The 21,180-nt window shown below is 51.2% G+C and overlaps 1 long non-coding RNA gene across 2 annotated transcripts in view; it reads left to right on the forward strand.

Moving 5' to 3' along the window:
* LOC115335367 overlaps positions 1–21,180 on the forward strand; it is a 94,513-nt gene that overhangs the window by 21,218 nt on the left and 52,115 nt on the right. Inside the window, exon 1 of one of the 2 annotated variants that reach the window (XR_005931364.1) lies at positions 1,018–1,375. The exons of the other annotated variant lie outside the window; for it this stretch is intronic. This is a non-coding gene — a long non-coding RNA (uncharacterized LOC115335367). Of the gene's footprint in view, positions 1–1,017; positions 1,376–21,180 lie in introns of those variants that run through there. 2 annotated transcript variants of the gene reach the window in all.

Here is a 21,180-nt window from a genome sequence, read left to right on the forward strand (position 1 = left end):
CGAGGCAGCTGGGGCCATGTTGTCCCCACCAGCTCTGCCCCTTGCAAAGAGGCATGCGTGGTGGAAGAGATGGGGAACTCCACTGTCTTGGTTCTCTATTTTCTTTGCTTGGAGGCAGCCGGGGTTTTATTTCCTGAGTGGCTGCAGCTCGTTGCGTGGGCAATACCCTGCGCTCTGAGCCCTTGGACTGGTTTTGTACACGAGCGTAGGTTTAGAGCCCTGATCTCGCCGTTCCTCCTGCTGCCACACTCCTAAAGCCCCTGGGGGAAGGAGTTTGGGCTCCCTGTTTGCAGGGAACAAGGCTTCCAGTGCTGAGGCCGGGATGTGAAACAAGCCGAGCGTTTTGTTTTGTAGCTCCGTACATGGCAGCGTGGCTAAATGTAGAGGCAGATTTCAAGGCACGGTCGTTTAACTACACTGGGAACGTCTGATTCCAGGCATGCTTATTTCACAGATTTTAGTTGCACATTTCCTGGGCAACAGTTTTGCAAATGTAATTCTGCAGGTAGGCTTTGGGGGGGGGCGAGGGCAGCGGGTGCAGCTGGGACGGTGCTGGGTGAACGCTTGCCAGCGAAGGAACACGAAAGTCGCTTCCCCTCGCGCCTTGTGGGTTTGGTGTTGCTTTGTTTTCCCTCTTCAAATGAAGAGTCAGAAAACATCTGAGACCAATACTGGGATAGAGTGGGAGGAAAGGGAGATTTTAAAGTCCTGGTCAAGTTAATGTGAGCCTTTTCCTTTATGGATTATGAATTTGCTTTTGTAGCTTGGCTCTGGTTGTTTGCAGGGAGCATGGTTTGGCTCCCACTGTCTTCAGCAGAAGCAAAGCTGGACCAAAGCGACCCTCAGTGCAAGACAGACTCAGGATTCAGCTTTATCTCTTAATGGGCCTGTTCTGTTGCCTGTTAGTGGGTCAAATTTTTGAGGCTCTGACTCAGCCTGAACTTTCAGTGGCTTTTGCACCTGGAGATTTAAATATCTGTCTGCAGGGGAGGTGAACACCAAACGGCATCCCTACCTGCAACTCCTTAAGACATTACCTCTCCCTTTACCCCCTCCAGCTGTGTATTATTTCCCTCCCGCTGCTGCCTACCACCTCCACGGTGAGTCAGAAGAATGGGACATGAATGGTCCCACCTCAGCCGCTTCAGTTCAAAGTCTGGCAGCGGCTTCCTTCCAGCTGCTGGGGAAAGGGGGTTTAGGCAAAGCTGCCAGTCTTTGCCCAGGAGCCATGGAGGAGAGCGCGAGAGCCGTTCCACCGACGCCATGCCGGCAGCGGGAGCCTCTGGCACAAGGGAGCAGATGAACAAGCTGCCGGGGGTGGCAGTGGTGGTGATAACATCTGGACCCACCCGAGGAGAGCACATCTCCCGATGCTGTAAGTGTAGGGTTGGGACCGTTTGCTGCCGAGCCGCCTCTGCTCCCGCTGAGTTCAGCAAGAGTTCAGGGTGCTCAGCCTCTTGCAGGAGCGGGGTCGTGCAAGCCGCCGGCGTTGGGTTTGACAGGAGCTGTGCCCCAGGGAGCGCGCTGGGAGTGCTGCCTGCCGGGCTGGGTGAGTCCCTTTGGGATGGCTCCTGCCAAGTTTGCAGATACAGCCTATTCCCGTGCAAGAGGGAGTCCACTGGAGCCAGCTGTTGAGCTGCAAAGCTCTTCCTGGGATGGAGGGGGTGGCTAAAAAGCCACAAATAGCCTTTAGAAAAGAGTATCTGTAAAAGCCAGAGAGTCCCAGGGGAGCTGGAGCCTCCCCCCACTTCCCTTTGCTGGCAGGGGGCTGTGAGTGAAGCACCCCCATCGCTCCACGCAGGGCTCCGTGGTGGAGACAACATCGTTGCCTTGCCGCAGCCAGGCAGGCATTGCTGCTCTGCCAGCTCCCTCTTCCCTCCCTTTCATTGCTCTTTCCTCCTCCTGTGGCCCCCCGCGTTCCTCTCAGCCTCAATCCAGCTTGAAAATCTGAAGGCAAATCCTGCTAAATAGGGAGATTTTGCCCGGCTGCTTCCCTGCCCTCCCTGGTCTCTCGCTCCCTTTGCCGTTTCTGGCCTGCTGGGTTTTGTGTTTCAGTTGTTATAAATAAAGCTCCAGGCACTGATTTGGGTATACAATGACACCTTGTGTTATTAGACAGCACAGGACAGACTTTGCAAGGGGAGCCCGCTCGCCTGCCCTCCCTCTCCTCCGCTGCCTGCGTCGCTGCCTGCGGTCTGTGGGCAGCCTCGCGTGCGGCTCCGGGGCGGCTGGCAGCAGGTGCTTCTGCCTCCCTGCTGCTGCCTAAAATCACAGCCCCCAGGAAAAAAAAAAAAAAAATAGAGGATCTCAACCCCTGCTTGGACTGCGCTGGGTTTAAAAATAGGTGGTGGGGGGAAGTTTTGCACTTAAAGAAGGGAGTGTGGCGGAGGGTGATGGGGAAAGTCTGGGCTCCCCCGGTTTTGTGCCCCCAAAAAGTGCGTGGGAAGTGTTTGCAGGCGGGGAAGCCAGGGACAGCGTCGTCACCCATCACCTCAGCCCTGCTGCGGGTGACCTGAGCTTGCCCCAAATCGCCCATTGCTGTGGTGCTGGGCAGGATTTCACCCAGCCGCCGTGTCACCCAGCTCCTTCTCTGCCCTGCCATTGTGCACCTGGCAGAGGTGGGGTCCGAGCATCCTTCCTCCCCCGGTTCATCCCATCGCCGCACTGCATCCTCAGCCCCCGGGAAGGGCTTTGTCTGGCAAAGGCCACCTCATGCCAGCCACCGTCTTGTCTCATGGTCCCCCTGGGGACTCGCACTGGCTGGAGCGGGGGAAACCAAGGGAGATGTTGTGCCCCACGTGCCCGTTTTTGGCTTCTCCTTTGGCATTTTATCCCTCGGCATTTTCTCCCTCGCTTCAGTAGCAGCGGCGTGTGGGATGGCAGTGTCCGCCGAGAAAGGAGGGGAAGGCAGCACATAAATAGGGTGATGGCTCACCATCGTGACGAGGTGAGGGCGGCAGGCGCTTGGGACGTGGGCTCAGCCTTGCCCTGCCGAGGCTCAAGTGCAGCTCTGTTTTCTGGGATAAATCCCCCCCCCTGCTTTAAATCAGAAAGGCAAATGCTCTGAATTTCTGCTTGGGACCTCCAGCACAGATGTCCCACAGCTCCAAAACACACTCGCTAAGCTGGTCTTACCCAGCCCCATTGCTGCTCCCTCGGGACCCCCTTTGCACAGGGGCCTGAGGGAGCTATAACGTTGCAATTTAGGGACAGGACTCTGGAGCAGCTTTTTTGAGTGATCTCCTGTGTTTTACCGGTCATTTCTCTGGAGGGAACCGGAGCCGGTCTCTGGATGCCCGGGGTTGTGGAGTCTTTGAGGCAGTGAATTAAAGTCAGATAAATAAAGTCCAGCCTGTAGAGTTAGGAAGCTGGGCTCTCATCAGGGCTGACTTGATTTATCCAGATTATTTTAATTCTTTTAAAGACTTTTGGAAGTGGTTTTTTTGGTCACTTTGCTAAGTGGTTCTGATTATTACAATTTTACTGACAGTTTAGGCCGTCATTTGAATCATGTTTGAGAAGTCAATGAAAATATCAAAGATGAAAAATTTCCTCTTGGAAACTGCTTCTGTGTTTTTTGGTTTTTATTGGGTTTTTTTTTATTTCCCCTCTTGACTGTCACCTCTGGATTTGGGCTGTGAGGAATGGGCACCCCAAAACCTCTTTCTATTCAGATAGAGAATTGCACTTGCTGGCCATTGTCGTGGCCATAAAAGCAGGGTGGGATTGCTGTTTGCAAATTGCCCTTCCAAATTCCTCCTGAGTAAAAACATGCAATGGGTTTGGTGGCAGGATAACTGCTGGTATCCCCTCTCCCCCTTCCTCCCCACCTCTCATAAAAGAAAGAACATGTAGTACATGGGGTTTTGGTTTTGTGGTCTCGTGTTCCCTTGGTTTGTGGAGAAGCAGACTTAAGGAGAAGGTACTAAATACTCTCTTTTTGTGGTTTGTGATGCCCATGTTACTCTATAAGGTAAATAACCCAAACTATCCAATAAAATTCCAACGCTACGTGTTGATGAAGTAATGGAGATATTTAACATATGCAGCAAAGCTGCTATTCAATGATATTGAAGTGACTAAGTTACTGAGCTGCTTTTAAAATCAGTCTCCGGTAAAATCAGTGGAGACAATTAGGAGACCCTGTCAGATACAATCATGGGCTCCCAAATAGAAAAGCAGCCCATGAGGGAATAGAGGCCAAGAGGAATAGGGCAATGAAGCCAGTGGTTGTTCAGGTCAGTGGAAGGGCTGCTGTTGGCTCCGCGTATCTGGTGCTAGGACGTGCCGGCAGGTCAGAGATATCCCTGCTGCGGGGTGGAAGCTCGTATCTCACCTGGAACACAGCAGAAATGTGGGTTGGGGTGGGAAAGCCTGGGTCAAGGGGGCATGGAGGGAGAAAAATAGGTTGATCTGGGCATTTTCCATCTGGTGATGCTGTAGGAGTCTCTAGCGAAGGAATGGGGCTGGCACTGGGAGAGAGGTGGTGTTTAATGGCTCCCAGCGATGCACCTGAAGTTAAACGTTTGCTCCTGTGGTGTCCGAGCTGGTGCTGTAGGAAGTGGCAGGGCCATGGGAAGGAGCATGGCATGGCACACAGGAGGGCTCATCGAGGGTTGGAGAAGCCCAAAGGAACTCAGGGGACACAACACTCCATGGCTGGTTCTACACAGTGCCTCCGGATGTCTTGCTGAAGATATATGCAGCCGTGGGTCGAAACACTGCAGTGAGATGCTGTAAATGAAAGATGTAGGTGAGCAGGCACAGACGGAGTGATGAGGACCCCCCAGCACCTGGCCAAGGGTCTGAGTGCAGGCCTAGCTTCATTTGGCAGGTCACATCCTCCATCGTGGGATTTTGCTCAGTATGGTCCATGTTGCTGTTTACAGCCCTCTCCCAGATGATGCTGAGCATGTTCATTAAATGCAGAAAGACAGAGAAGCCAAGGAAGAAAGAAATACAGAGAAAGCCTGGGAAGGCTAGCTGTAAGAGGGCAGAAATAACCATGCAACCTGGAAAATGGCAAGTGGATGCAACTGCAACAGAGATCCAGAGGGAAAGATCTTCTTGCAGAACAGCTGAAGAGCTCGAAGACTTGGTATAAATATCACCACAGGACTGGAGAGCACTGGTCAAAATGGTGTTGGTGGGGACCCAGCTCTGAAGCTGGCTGTGGTCACAGAAAGGCGAAAACCTTCTGTCGTGCATGTCTTGTGTAAGTGCAAGATCTGCCTTTTGATGTTTTTTGGGCAACAGATGCTGAGGCCACGTGCCAGACAGCCCTGGAGACACTACCCTGGTTCTTTCTCTCTTGCTTGTGCTCACAGCACTGTTTTCCAGTGCCCAAGCCTGGGCGCTGCAATGACATTCGAGTGTAAACCCACTGGGAAGGGATTTGGAGAAAAGCACCGCAATGACATGGAGCCTGAGGGATAAGTGTGGGAGGAGAGGTTAAAAGAGTTAAGGCCCTGGATTCTGCTGGTTGCTTTGCAGGGGTGTCCAGGATGCAAGAAAACAACAGCAGCCCTGGGTGCAGTCCTTGGTTAAATGATGTGTGGCAGAGATGGTCGTCATTCTCTATAAAAGAAGGATGTAAACGCAAGGAAAGAGGCTTGGGGGGACCCAGCCTTTAAAATTTCAAGCTAAGGTGGGAATGATATGACTGAATTGTACAAAGGAGCATGGAAACTGAATAGTGGTTAAAAAAAACCCAAATGAGCCAGCAGCAAGAAAGCGACTCTCAAACGAAAGGCTGGCAGTGCCAGGTTTGAATTGTTTAAAACACAATTATGCGAAGCTCTCAGATTTAAAGATGTTTTGCAGCAATGTGGTGAAGGGGTAGGTTTGCACCAGCCTTTTCTCGTTGCTTGCCCTGAATTCCTTTGGCTAAACTTGTTGGCATCGGAGGAATTGGTTCTTGCAGAGCTCAGCCAGGGCTTGCGTCTGTGCGGAGGGGGGAAAAGCTCCCTTGGAGTTCCCCAACTCCTCCTTGATGGAAGGCAGGTTGGTTGGTTGGTTTATTTATTTTGGTGTAGAAGGATGGGGTTTTGGGACCTGAGCTTGATTCCTAGCTTGTGGGCTGTTAAGTAGTGAAATCTCTGTTCCTTGGCTCTCCCAGCTCTGTAACAGGGATAATTACCTTCCCCTCCACGCTCCCTTGCTCTGTCGTCCCACGGTCTCATCCAGTGCCTACTCCAGTTGCTGGGATGACTCCTGCTCCCCCGATCATGTGTTAGATTGACCTTCAGGTTAGGAGCTGTGGGAGGGGAAAAGTGGGACAGTGGAGCCCAGATCTCTGTAAAATCCTTGTTCCTACTAACTGCCTAAATGCACCTGTTGAAAATGTTTGAAGGCTGCTGGATAAGCTGCTTCTGAATGTGGTGTGCTCTATTTGCTACAAAATTTCAAGGAGGGGAATTGCTGGATTCCCCTGGAAATGTAAAACCATGTGGGGATAATTTCTTGATTATTTTTTTTAATATCGTTGTGACTAGAAGGATCCTTAGAAGTATAACAAGACAAGCAATCCTTTCTCTGCAGGTATGAGACATAATTATGATTCCCACATGGCCGGGGCTGGAGCCGGGGTAGCCAATGCAGGGTTGAGCATTAGAGAAGTGTCCGTAGTGTTGGGGAGATGGATCAACCCCGGCTCTGCCAGCTTTTACTGGAGTCTTATAGAGGTTGCAGCTGCCACACTCAACCCTTCCCTCTGCTTTATCCCATCCCTGCTCCTCTTTCTTCTTTCTCGTCAGCTATTTATTTAATGCATTTTATTATGTGCCTTCCCTGCATGCAGGTTTCCTTTCTCTGCTCTGTGCAAACACCTTTCACCCCCTTAATGTCCCCGAGCTGCACCCTGTGGCCCACAGTCGGCGTTGGCCGTGGTGAGTTTGGCCTCCATGCTGTAGTGCCGACAGCCAGCCCTTTCCTCACATGTCACTTCTGAGGCTCAGTGTCTTTTTTTCCCCACCACGTGACTAAAGTTTGTGCAAATCTGTTCTGGTTTAAATCTAAAATACGCATTTGAGAGAGAGAGGGGAAGAGAGACATGCAGACCTCACCCCTCAAAGCCCAACCCATCCCCATTCCCAGACTCCTTCCAAAAGGAAAGGCAAAGATGAAGAACCTGATCCCTGTTTCTTCCAAGTCTTATGATTTACAATCAGCCTTTTGGGCTACTCTTTGGTGGTGGGCTGCCCCATGGGGCTAAACTTTTGGAGGCCACAAATTTCTACTGGTTTGCACACCTTGCCTCCTCCCCAAAGCCACCAGAGCAGCTCATGGAGGAGGGGAGCATGTTGGCTTCAGTGACACCAGACACATTTAGTCTCACATGTGCCCGTTTTAGGGGTCGGAAGCGTCAACCTAGCTTTGTCTTTGCGTGGCTGACCTGCCTCCACTGCCCACCCCCCCAGCGTTGCCTCCTCTTTCTGGGTGGCCCCGCGTGGCTAACCAGGGAAGCCACCCAACTCTGCGAGATGACAAATCGTGGACTTGCAGAGCCACTAGCACGTGGCTGAATTTTGCCAGATTTGGCCCCTTTTATCTCGGCTGGGACCTGGCTGGATGTGTGCGACCTGGAGATGTCCCCAGGAGAAAGCATCCAGCTCCCCTGCAAAGGGGTGCGTAGCTCTTCATGTCTCACTTGAGTTTCCCATTTAAACACCCTTCTCTGCCAGAGGAGACAAATTCCTTCGGTGACTCCAAAGAAGCCAGCTGCCCACTTTCACCATGTTGGGGACCAGTGCAGGACTCCCACCAGGAGTCCAGCACCTGCCCAGCCTGCTGCCCCGCGCTGCTCCCTGCTCCTGCCTGGGTGAGACGGGAGCTGGCTGGTAAGCCAGGGAAAAAAGAGGCTGCAGCAAAAGATGGAACAAACAGAATTTTTTTTTGCATCTAGAGGGGGAAGCACAGAGCTAAAAATAAAACGGGAAGATCAGTATCTGTCAGGCTGACGGCGGATTGGCTCTTTGGAAATGCATGTAATTACCAGGCTGTAGGTAGACATTTGCATGGAGCGAATAGCAAGCTACTGAGACAAGGTTACGCTTTAACCTTTAAGTCCTGAATCTGCTGGAAAACTAAGACAGAACTGCAGGAAATTAACTTAAATTAATAGAGTTGCTGTGACTGTGCCACATGTTACTTCAGTGTGTGTCACTTCACGGCACAGAGTGTCTTGCTGCCCCTGTGCCCTGGCTCCTGGAGGAGGGAGATGCTTTGGAAGCAAGTTTGGCATGTGTGGATCATCTCCCTCATTTGGGGATTTGACTTAACTGGGGAGAGGAGCTGTGGCTTTTTGTGGTGCACGCACCTCCTTTCTTAGCATCCTTTGAGTTGGCAGGCTCCAAAGGGGTTGAAGGAATTTGGGCAAAGGGACCTGTCCTAGGGGATGCTGCAGGGTTGGGTAGTGGGTGCAGGTGAAATTCCACTGTGCTGCTCCACCGCTCCCAGCGGGAAGGGCCAAGGAGGGGATGTGGTTAGGGGAGTGGATGTTTTGTTGAGTGCCTAGAGCCTGATCTCTGTGTGCAGAACTCTGCAGGCACTACTCAGTGCTGAAATTGTATGGATTAGAGCAAAGATGGTCCCTTTGTGTGTGTTTGTGGGTGTGCAGTGCCTAACACTGAGTGCAGAACTGAGTGAAAAACACACAGCGGAACCAGAAACATGCCTGTTTGCTCTCACTCTGGGCTCCCGTCAATGTTCCTGATGCTCTTGGCCTCCATGGTACCTGCTTACCCCCAGGAGACCTCACTCTTGCTGCTGCCCGTCATCCCCAGGTCAGGCAGCACTGTAGGGCAGGGACAGCCTGGGGCTGTGTGGGGATGGGAGGAGAGGGACTCCCCACCAGGAGGGGAGATGGAGATGCCATGGGCATGTTTCTCATTCCCAGCTGGCACAACCGCTAGAGCTGCTGCTGCTGTGGGATGCAAGTATGAGCAGCTGAGTTAAGCTGAGGATGGAGGGGAAGCAGGTTGGAAAACATGAGGCTTTGAAGCCCGCAGTGACACCTTGCCTTCTGTTGTCCCCGTGCTGTCTTGAACTGTGGGTGTGATTTGGAGAATCCCAATTTTTCCAGCCTCTTTGCTAGCTGTGATGACCAGGCAATGCTTGTTTCAAAAAATGCTGCCTTCTTCCCTCCAGCTTGGAGACAATTTTGTCCACTGTATCGATGCCGTTGCTTGGCTCAAGCTGGCTGCGCTTCTGTGCCTTGTAGCAGAAGCTGAAAGTAGAAACAGTGTGGTGGGGCCAGCTGGTGCAGAGCATGACCGCTCACCTCCCCAAAGGGCTAGGCCACCGGGAGCTCAAGCTGCTCCATTGGCTCCCCATCAGCTTCTGAATCCAATTTAAGGCTCTGGCCCTAATCTTCAAAGCAACTAATGGAGGAAGTGCCAATGGCATCAAAGGCTGAATTTTGTTCTGTGAGCAGCACAAGCGGCTCCTCTGAGACAGTCCAGAGCATGAAGGCTGGGATGAAACCTTGGAGAGCAATCTCAGCTGGCTGGGACATGGCAAGGGTGGCCAGTGGTCAGGGCTCTTGGCCTGGATTCTAGGATTTTGGGGTTGGTTCTTTGCTCTGGGTGACGTTGGACCCAGGTTCAGGTGCCTGAACACCATGAAATCCTCAGACCTGGTGCTTTGAGGAGTTTGTGCAGAGGGAAGCTGGGGCTTTGTGTCTCTGCCTCTAGTGACCCATCTGTGAAACACAGATAAGTGCTGCCTCGATTCTTGGGGCAGTCAGAGGACAAGCACGTTGGACACTGCAAGACTTGTGAATTTGGTGACATCCTAGGACGTACTTTAGGCATGAGAGGGAGCAGTCTTCTGGGTGAGGGTGGGCAAATCTACACGGTGCTTGTCGTTAGGGAACAACCCATCCTCTTTTGCGTGCTCTTTTATCAAATGAAGGGACCTTTATCGCCCTAGCCAGTCTTCAAACCCAGCAGGTACCTGACGCCCAAAGGCAGCACTGCTAGAGACTCCGCAAAGCCTGGGGATGTTGTAACATCAGATGTGGAAGGTGCTTGCATGCTTCAGTAATGACCTGGGATAAAGCCCACAGTCTTTCTGCCTGGCTGTTGGAAGGCGGAGGATCGAATTGTAGTGATCAAGGTGCATAGCTTGACTCTCCATGTGTTGAGTCCCTTTCATGCCTCTATCTGCAGAAAAAAAGAGTTAAAATAGATATACATTAGCTTAGGGGAAGTTTCACTATGCGACTTCTTCACAATGAGAGCGTTGTTTAAAAAGGGACATGAGGTTCAGATCTGCCATTGTGCTTTGTTCTTAAATCCAGCTGAGTCTCCTGCCTACCTGGACCCGTGTTGGAGGAGTGAGGACTGAGGCAGCTTCACACATTGATGGTATCGTTGTCTTGCAGTTGTCCTGGGGTCAGATCTTGGAAAACTTTCCCTGCCCAAAGAGCATGGAGCTCTTTGGAAATCTTGCTTTGATGGTGTCTTTCCCACCTTTTTGGAAATCCCCCTCTTAGATGCCTTCCTGTTTGAACTCATTGTTTTTTCCAGCCCTTCAGCCACTGGTGTTTCTAACTCGGGGTGCAGCCTAGGAAAAAACCTGGAACACCCTGTCTTAACTACAGGCTTCTCCTGCATGCAACGTAGACAGATCTTGAAGAAAGCCAGTTGTGCCCCAAATTCAGCCTGTTGTTTTTCCAGCTCTGTCAGTTGGCCTGATAAAAGCTATGGCCTCTCCCTGCAAACTCTGTTTGCCTCTGATCTGAGCTCTTTTTTTTGGACATTGGTTCCTCATCAGTAAGCAGAAAGCAAGAGCCCTTCCCTCGTTACAGCAGCGCAAGGCAGAATTTAAGGCGGTCGGATCTTTTGGAGGAGAAGGGAAGTCTGAAACGGTTTTTGGAGAGGGAGGTGCTGACAGCAGGAATGGCCACCAGGTTTCCAGCATGCCTTTGTCGAGCATGCACGAGCAAAGGTTTGTCACTGTCACTTGTCCCTCTGTTGTAACAGGCTGCTTGTTCCCACAGGCTTTACTGTCATTTTGTCACCTCCTTCCAGGGTTCCTGCTTTTGTCGACTGTTTGTGAAGTCCCAGGAGAATTGAATTGTCCCTGGAGCCCCAGCCACAAGATAGTGCCCCAGGGCGTGGGGGGACAGCGGAGGAGGCTCCTGCTCTGCTCTCTCCATGGCTGTTCACACGCAGAGGGCTGAACTGCTTGTGAAGCAGCTCTGGAGACGCTCCCATTCATGGCACACTGGTGTGAAGCACCTTCCAGTTGACTTCCAAATGCCATGCTGTCAACTTGATGTGGGCAATCCCCGTGGTCTGGTGTGCCCATATCTGCCTGAATTAGCTTTAAATTAGTCTTGGTAGCAGGACATAAAGGACCGGCTGTGTTGGTTAAGACCCGGTCTGCCTCGCTCTGTGCCAGGTCTGCCAAGCTCTGTCCCTCTTGGAGGGAGTACACATAAGCAATGTGCTGAGGATCTTCCCTTCGTGATTGCCCGTCGCTAGCAACATCCACCGAGAAACCTTCAGAGCAAGGTGCCATACCCGCAACTTTGTGTTTAAATAGCCATGATGGTTTTATTCGTGGTGGCTGTGGCACTCGCTTCCCATAACTGCCAGGCGCCCGCAGTGCGGTGCGGTGCAGCCCTTCACCGTCCCGTGCAGTGTGCCCCCAGCTTCTTGCCTGGGCTTTGCATTTCCACACCATGCTCTACCCATGGCCTTACTGCAGCTGTGCCAGGCTGCGCTCTAGATGGACCCATCATTAGATCAAGCTAGTTACCAGGATCAAATGCCACCACTTTAAACCCATGCCTCGACAAGCCTGGGAAAGCTGGGAGTGCTGTGAAAGCGCAGCTGGCTTGGTCTGAAGCACCAAGCGCTTGGTCCCGTCTTGTGTTGGGTGTCCTTGCGACTTTGACGCAATGCTACATTTTTGTTTTTGTGGAAATGAACCAAAAGAATGAGGGGAAGTGCTTACAAACTCATTTTTAATGAAGATCCTGACGTGCGGACAGATCCTTTGTCCAGATACCAATGTATTTATGCCGGTGGCACCTTGCCATTCATACAGCAACTTACACATTTTGTAACGTGATAGCAGTGTATACAAGTGAGGCTGGAGTACAAAAGACTGAGAGATCAGGGTTTGGCCTTTCCTTCCCCTGTTCTCCATGGGGTTGCATGGGCTGATACCAGCTGGAGAGAGGGTGCCTTTATTTTTCCTTGACTTTTTTTAGAGGAACACTAAGTTCCAGTATTTGGTATTGGTTTTACACCCATAAGACTGTCTCATTAGGGGTGCCTGGTGCACAGCACCTGGTGCAATGAAACCCTGAGCTTCGCTGTAGTTGAGATGCTGGAAAGAGGGTGAAAATCCCAGCTTTCATCTTTTGTCACAAATAGTATCTGAAGGAATTTGTACTATTTTTACTGTTTGTTTTTGTTTCTCCCCTCCCCTTTTAACTATGCACCTTAGCATTTTCTGTGGGCCCTGTCACTGGGATATCTCCACTTGGACTTTGAAACAGATGACTCAGCTTCATGGTTGTTTAGAATAGTTTTAAGTTATTTTTGCTATCCAGCCCCATTTTCTATCATCATGCTGCAATTACTGGAGTGCCGGCTCTGCAGGGGAACACTTGCTTCTTTTAAACAAATGGTTTCCTTTGGAATTAAAAAAACAGTTTATGGAAACATTTCTGTGGGCCTTTGATTATTAATTTATTATAAAAGGTCTAATTCCATTTTATTAAAAATATGAAATCTTAATTTTAGAAAACCTAAATTTGGAAGCAACTTTTGAACAGAGGCAGTTCCTTTAACACGGACTTTGGGGGGTGTGTTTCTTTTTAAATGGCAAATCTGCCTTCCGCTGGCACTCTGTTATGTGGTTAATCCTGTTGGGCCTGATCTGATCGGACTGGCGCTGGAGCGAACCAAGCGGAGCTGAATATCGGTGTGGGAGATCCGATCTCTGCTGGGAGGGCAGTGTGGCCCTGGGGCTGGCTGACACCCCCTGCCCCAGAGCCTGCTGCTCTATCTGCCTGCCAAAGCCACAGGCTCAGCCCTGGGTTTCGGTGATCCTACCTGCGCTGGGAAGGGCTTTGTCTGTTTTTTCCACTTAATCAAAAAAAAAAAAAAAAAAAAAAAAGAAAAGAAAAAAAGGGAAAGGGTTTGCTGTCATGTTGGTTCCATAAATGTGTTTTTTAAGCTGTTTCAACTGTGTCTGGAGACTGCTCGGACCGAGCTGATTTCCAAGTGGGGTGGCACAGCCCTGCCCAGGGCATTTTGTGTACATTCACATGGGTTGAAGTAACACCTGGTTGCTGTTTTTTCAGAGGTGAGGTGTGCTGGTACCTGCTCTGGAGGTGATGTGCCACCTCCTCCTGTCCCAGCTCTTGGGGACCGATGTGCTGGCTGTGCAGAGCAGAGCCCACATCTCTCTGGGGGGAGAGATCAAGAGATCACGAGATCAAGAGAAACCAGGCTAAGAAAGGCGCTGAGGAGAGCTGGGACAGCTGGGCTTTCCTTGGGCACCTAAGGCTGTCAACTGGCTCTCGACTGGTGCAAGCACCCATGTGCAAAGTCCTGCCTTTGAGTCACAGGGGGATTCACACCGACAGACCTCAGAGCAAAACCTCACCCTGAGGGATTTCTCCTCTGCCGATCCTGATGAGAAACCCTCCTTGCCGCCACGATTTTAAGCGCTGCGAACGGAGGGGCTCAAAGTGCCCGCTCCCTGGGGTGCAGGATAAACCTTGCCAGGCTGTGGCTGTCCCTGGGTCCCCCACGGGACCCTGTTGAGACCATCTTCTAGGGCATGGGTCTGGGAGCGGAGGGGTACCTCGGGCACCGGGGAGGGCTCCGCATCGCCTGGGGCTGTGCTGGCTGCTGGGAGCGTTGATGGCTTTTGGCCAGGGGTGAGGATCGTCCCCTGCCTCCCTGTTGGGCCATGGGAAGGGGAAGAGGAGGGCTACATTCCCAGGGATTTTTTAGGGTATTGCTGGGATTTCTTTTTAGGGAGGGAGCGATGGAGCCTTCGGATGCTTGGCCTTAGGGTGGATTCCTTTCTCCCGCTGCCTCCAGGCTATTGAGGAGCCTCTTGGCTGTAGCGGGGAAGGGGTTAAGTCTTCCTCGCTGGCCTGGGAGCTGCTGCTGGCTGCTGCGTTCCCCTTCCGGGGCTGCTGGGTCTGAGGTTTGTTGGTATGTGTGCAATGCGGCGCCGGCCGGCCGAGAGCACCCAGCCCTTGCCCGAGCTCTTCGAGAGCCTTCCCGGCACGGCCTCCCCTCCCCTGGCTCGTTCCTTCAGTGCTGAGTGATGGGGCTGGGGTTCAGGGACCCGCTGGGAGAGCAAAACCAGGGGCTGGAGGAGACCGGTCGGAAAAGAGTCGAGCTGCAAAACAGTGGCCCGAGCTCCACCAAGACGCTCTTGCACAGGGGAGCGTCTCCAGACACGTCCTTGTGCCGGCCCAAGGTTTTGTAGCTTGTCTGTGCTCACGTCTTTGCCTTCACAATGCCACGGGCTGGGGATGGGAGGGTGGCAAAGGGCTTTGGCTGCTCCCATGGGGTTAGACCTGGCGGGGAGCTGTGTTTTGGGCAGGCTTTCGCTTCCCGGGGCAGGGGAGAGGGTTTAGTGCAGACGCAGGCAGGAGCTGGAAAATTGCAGCAACAGCAGTAGTATTCAAGCCGAAACATAGTGAGAAGCCTTGGAGGGAGATGCAGACTTGGAGGGAGATGCAGATTGCCTGGAGTTCTCTCTGCAACAAGAATTTATGTCCCTTATATAACTAGGGAAAAGCAAACAAAGAAACTTGTCTCCAAGTGGGAACATGGTGTCACTGGGAGAAATCCCGCAGCAAGAGCGAGACCTCCGATTCATTCTCAGGGCTGTTAACTCTTTGGCAGAAGGGCAATGCTTTTATTGCTAATTTTTCAGATAAATGACTCTTGAATATTCCTGAAGAATTGTGCATGGGGTTTGCCTAATTTAGGGAAATGGCAGGAATAATTTTTTTGCTCTGGAGCTTTTTGGGGTTCGGTGGGGCTTCTTCTGCCCAGGGCAGGGATTGCTGCTGGCTTTGCCGTGCTCCCCCCACGCTCTCCCACCAGCCAAAACGTTTGCTGTCGCTGAAGGACTGTGCTTTGCCTTTGATCTTCTACAGCACTGCCATTGACATTGGCAGGAACCATCTTGCAGACCAAGGCTGTTATATGGTGCTAATTTTGTAGTCTCAGATAACGGAGCCTCTCTAAAAATGTCATTTGGGGCCATTTGCGGGGTGAGTTTGACGTCGCTGACTACTGCTGGGATGCGTGTCCTGCGGGAGGACCTAGCACACGCGGGAGGTGTCAGGCTGTGTCGCTGGGGAAGCTTGTGGACAAGTTTCTCAGCAAAAGAATTTCCATTTTTCTACTGTCTCTTAAACTACCCCAAACTGACAAATGAAGTCCTTGGCCCTTGGTTGCTCCAGGCTGTCAGGCCGATGCCAAAATAAGATCAGTCAAAAAGGGAATAAATGTGTGTGGGGGGGGTGGTTTTGGATTATGGCTACACCATAACTTTCTGATTAACTCAAATTAAGTTAAAAAAGGAAATTGATTTAACCAAGGGAGGCGTTTAGGATGCCAGTGGCAATAGACTTGATTGTGTTTTTTTTTCTTTCACTGCACAGGCAATTTTCAAATTAATCTCCTTTGATATGAGCCTAATATCAACACAATCACTAATATATTTATACTTGCCCAATGACAGCTATTCAATAAGTTGTTTTTCTGTTGTTTTGTCGAACTCCACTTTCCTTTGCCTTCATGTTTCTCTGGCAAGGCAGGGGGCCAGTTTCTGGATGGAAATCCCCGGGTTCCCTCTTTGAGATTCTCACCACTGCCCTTTCACGAAGGCATTGCTGTTGCAAAAAAATACAATCAGAATATAATTAACCACCCAAAATGTTTCTGAACTGTCACTTGCTATTGGGAACGGGGCCACTCTTGTACAGGGCGCTGTAGAAACACTCGTGTGCAGATGAACCAACCCTCCCCAGATTATTTGTGTCTGTAAATCCCCAGCAGCTGAGGCAGAGGGGTGGGATTGCGCGTACAAGCAAGCCAACAGCTCAGCTGGTGCATGTTGCCACTGTAGTCTTTCTTTTTATTTTCCCTTTCTTTAGGGGAATGGGGCCTCCATGATCCAGTCTGTGCATGTGTGCGTACGTGTCTCTCTTTCTCTCTCCATTTGTTCCCGCCTCCCCCTGTTTTTTACCCAGCGACGAGTTTCAATTATGTTTGGCTGAAGGATAGAGCTCTCGTATGGCTCCCGCAAGTCTTGTGAAAATGGGTGGGTGGGTAAAAAGGAGAGAGTCAAGCGCTCGATAGCTGCATGGGAACTCAACCCTTACGAGACACCAGAGAACCCACATTGGAAAGGGTACTGGGAAGCCCGTTTCGTTCGCCTTCCCACCCTGAGACTGCTTTGTTTGGAGGGGCTGGAGGGTGGCAGAGAAGCAGAAGACTGTTAAACGCTGCCTCGCTACCCCGGGCTTGGTGGACATGGAAGAAGTGATTTTTCTGGGGGTCGGTGGGGAAGGTCTGCCGAAAGCCAGGCAGATGCTGGCAGCATGTTGCCCCTTCGTGTCCTTTGGGCTATAGGTGCAAAGGCAGGCGGGGATGAGTCAGCCACACTGAAGCAGGCAGTTAGATTAGATCTGGCCATAGCAGGGGATAGCTGGAGAGGGGAGGAGGAGGGAGGCTCCAGACAGCATTTCCCACAGGAGCAGAGGGGCCAAACCCTGCTGGGCAGTAAGGTTCAGTCAGCAGGAGGTGGTGCCTGCACTAACAGGACAAGATGCTTGAGGAGGTATGTCCAGCTGTCTGTCTGCAGCCTCGGGACCTTCAGGGATGGACAACAAAGCCTGGCAAGCTCCAGGCTCTGCAGAAGGGACCATTGCAGGGAGAAGCTGGGAGGATGTGATGCAAAGCAGCAGCAGCTGCTGATGCATCCTGGTGTCCCTCCTTGCAGGACCTTTACTCTTTGCTGGCTTGGAGTGTACCAAGGTGTCCACGCTGGACCCCATCCTCGCCATTCCTGCCTGGTCCTGGACCTATCTGCTGTCCACCTTCACTCTCCACATGCACCTACTGGTTTTTAGTGCTGTGGTGGGGAAGTGAAACCTGACACAAGTAAATATGTTGACAGCCTGTTTTCAGCTGGCAGGGAATGTAAATTATCTCATTTGAACAAGGCTAACGCAGAATCAAGCCGTTGGTCCCAAATATCCCTTATAAGTGCAGATGAGAAATATTCATGGCATCTTCACTCCCAGAATATTGCTTTTATCTTTGTGGTTCCTTGAGTGGCAATATAAAAGTTACTGATTTTGCACTTTTTATGCATCTGAACCTGCAGACTTTGAAATCAGTAGGTTTGCCTGCGTGATTTGCCTCGTTAGATCCGTAGGCACCTAGGAATGATCTACTCCATAAGCTTGACTGTACTTACTTGTTGTCTTGAGTATAATATCCTATCTTGGGAATGTCCTTAACCAGGGCATTGGGACAAGTGGAGGTGAGGTTGGGTTGGGTCTTTCCAGGGCAAGATAGAACCTGACCAGAGGAGATTCTTGTGTGTGCAATGCTGTTGTTGTGACCCATGTGGTGCAGTCAGCCAGCATGTGGTAGGGTGGATGCAAAGCTCCATGAGGCCAGCAAAGGGACTCCCCAAAACTTTGGACCAAAGCCATTTTGGGAAGTCACACTCTCCATGCTCATTGCCTTGCTTTCTGGAGCTCACCGAAACTGGGATCACACCCAGGGCCAAAGCAGGACGTGCCACTTTGTACTCACTGTTCACTCGGTGAAGGTACTGGGATGCAGAGGTTGGGCTTCTTCAGCACATCCAGTTGTCTCTTATTTCTTCCGTGGAGCCCAGCTCAGGCTACTTCAGGGAGGTCTCTGTGCTGCCCTCACCTGAGGGCTTGGTCGATGTGAGAATATCTTCCTCCAGCTCAAGCAGGGAGCCAGCCACAAGGTTGGCTGGGGATGGGGGTCCCACCAGTTCTCCTTGCCTTGGTGGTGGTGGGAAGAGGACCAAAGGCACCAGCCTGCCCTGCTGAAACCAGGGCATGGGCAGCAGCTGGAGGTGGAAACTCCCACTGGGGTCTCACCCTCCTACGCGACAGCCTTTGCACGGCAGGTCTTTGTGAGCGAAGGCAGAAGGTCAGATTGTCTCAAAACCTTGACCGTGTTTGCAAGTGGATGTCTCTCTGGCTTTGCTTTTCACTCCGTAACAGGTTTTTCCCTTTAAGAACGCAGAAGATTGATTCCCTTGCAGGGCGCATCGCCGAGGCGAGCCATGTCCAAATGGTTTGCACGTCTGCATTTTTTACTGCTCTCGTTTAATATGTATGCAAATGCAGTCTCTCCTGTCCTCACTCTCTGTGTGGGTTTGCACAGTCAGGAGCACATTCCCATTACCGCTGCCCATCTCCTGCTCCGCTCTGCATTTGAGGAGACTGCCTTTGAAACGCTGATAGATGGAGGTGCAAGGGAAAAAGAGAGAAATGACGGATTTTCGTAATTTCTTTGCTGGGGAGGGTGGAGGAGTTGGGAAACCAGACGAAGGATGTTTAAATATATGCAAAATTGTTTATTGGGAGAAAAGGGGGGCCTCCAACTCTGAGAGTCAGGGAGCGTATTTCTTATGCCGTTCCATTTTCAGAGCGTCAGCTCAGAGGATTTTAGCTGGAGGTTAGGGAAGAATCCAAGCACTGGCAATAATCTTGTGATAGCGGAAATATTCAGCTTTTCTCCTGATAAATAGACACGTGTCGTAACTGAAGTCAGGGTTTCAGGCCTGGAAAGCAATGTTGGCTTTTTTTTTTTTTTTTTTTTTAATAAATAAGGATCAAGATGTCCAGAGTTGTTCCCTGCAAAGGGGCAGTATATGGCTGCTGCAACTTTCTTTTCCTTCCTTTTTTATTAGCTGTATTTTTCAAAAGCACTTCAAAACCGACACCCATGCAACTTGGACACTTGTATACCCAGAGTTACGTTTGTAGACGTAAAACGAGAAACTGTGCTCCAGCTAAAGTCAAAATGTGGGAACCACCTTTGAAAACGTGGCCAAAAGCAGGGGAGATTTTCCTATCCCCAAGTGATGGTACTTTTTTAAGTTATGCTGTTTGAAGTTGCAGATCTCCAGTTTTGCATCCACTTGGAGGTAACCATGAAGGCTGAGGAGGTCCTTGGTCTTGGTGTGGGAAGCAGAGGATGATATATCCCTTCATCGCCCCGATGATTCTGGAGAAGAGATGGAGGCTCATGCTGCATCCACCCCCCTTCAGTGAAATTTGGGTCCTTTAAATGCCAAACGGCCAGATTTTCAGGTGTATTTTAGGCACGTCAAGTTACTTGCTGTTTTAAACACAAAGCACCTTTAAAACCTGGCTGGTTTTGAACCCCGTTATAGAGTGACAAAGCATTAATTTACTAAGCTGCCACGGCTGGGGGGGGGTGCAGGGTGGGAGGGCTGCGGGGAGCCGGGGGCCACGTGCCCCAGGGCGGTGGGTGGCTGCAGGCAGCCTCCTGCTCCTTGTGCCCCCCCCCCAGCCCCGAGCCTGGGGCTCTGTGTGGAGCACAGGCAATAGAGCTGAAGCCAGATCTTTTCCAAACTCCTCCAGGAGTTCATAGACAAAACCCCTCTGATATATTCCTTACTTTCCTTTCTAGAAGCCAAATGGCTTTGCTTGCTGGGAAACCCCCTCTGCTGCGGTACAGACTTGTCAGATGTGTTTACTTTTGCATCTCCGAGTTTTGCAAGAGTGTTTTGTGTGTCTCTAGTGCTGGATGTTGTGAAACCCCTTTCCATGCGGTAGCACGGCTATGCCCCCACCTCTGCGGGGGGACAGGCAGGAGCCACAGCGGTGCACAGACCTTGTGCTGGGGCTCTGGTCTGTGAAACTCAGACCTTGTCTCTGCTTTTGGCACAGAGTTAGAGGGACCAAGCCGTGATGTTCAAGAGGGGACCCGGTGTTTGGAGGTGCTCGGCTCCTGCGGTGATGTGCAAGAGCTGGTTTCATTCATGCAACAGGCGTGGAAAGTCTCGCTGCTCGGGAGATGAGCTGTTATGGGCTGCCGGCTCCTGCCTTTACCTCCCCCGTGCTCTGGGCAAAAGCCTGACTTTGGCAATCTTGAGACATGCTGTAACTGCTAGCCAAGGTGGGATCACAGGCTGCCCCGCTTGCTGGGTCCACAGCCCACATTTAGGGCTGTCTCTGATGCAAAGGGCTGTTCTTTCTGCTTCTTTTCTTTCCGCTTCTTTTCTTTCCATCACATTTGTGAGGCTTATCCTGCCCCTTATCAACAGCCATGTTGTTGGAGGGGGCAAGTCCAGAGCAGCCGCAAGCAGCTCCAGCTCTGCTGCTCTTGCTTGTCCCTTAGTTCCCCTCGCAATGTGTTTGCTGCAAAGTAAATATCTCTTGCCGCCGTGTCCTCGCTCCGGTAGGTTTGTGTCGCTTGTGATCACAGGCTCCAAACTTCCCCTATTATGGTTGCTTTTTTAACAGCGTCTTTTTATTGGCAAGTAGATTCGTGGAGCCTTTCTACTTCCTTCATCTGTAAATTGTCCTCTACATAACGAAGAAACCGTTCTGACTACGTTTTGATGTGTTTGTCGCCCAACAGATGTCTGGGTGGTTAAAGTGCCCCCTGAGTACAAGTATCCTGTGTTTGCAAGCTCTTTGATAGTTGGTTCAGGAATCTTTTTGTTCTTTCTTTCTCTCCTCGAGTCCTGGGGGTCTGTAGCAGATGCCTGCTGCAGTGTCTCCTCTGTTTTGTGGTCCTGATATCCGTGCCCACAGTGTTATTCCTCTACCCTCTCCCTTATCAAATTAGATTATCTCCTTCTTGTAAGTACTTTTGACACATGCAGCCGTGCAAAGGCACGATAAGCATATTGGATCACGCTGTTGTGTGTTTGTTGTTCACATCTCTGGTTCTCCATTGCACCTTTCCAGGACCTTAGGACTGAGTTGGCATGTTACCTGCCATGCGTAATGGTACCAGCAAAAGCAAGGCCAGCTAGCTCTTCTTTCCACTTGCAGCCAAGTCCCAATGCCTCTTTCGGGCACTGCCACATCACCCTGCGTGGGAAGCCTGGGCCCGTTTTGTCCTGGTGCTCTGCACCATGTCACTATGACCC

Source organism: Aquila chrysaetos, chromosome 24, assembly GCF_900496995.4.
Source record: "Aquila chrysaetos chrysaetos chromosome 24, bAquChr1.4, whole genome shotgun sequence".
Taxonomy (NCBI): domain Eukaryota; kingdom Metazoa; phylum Chordata; class Aves; order Accipitriformes; family Accipitridae; genus Aquila; species Aquila chrysaetos.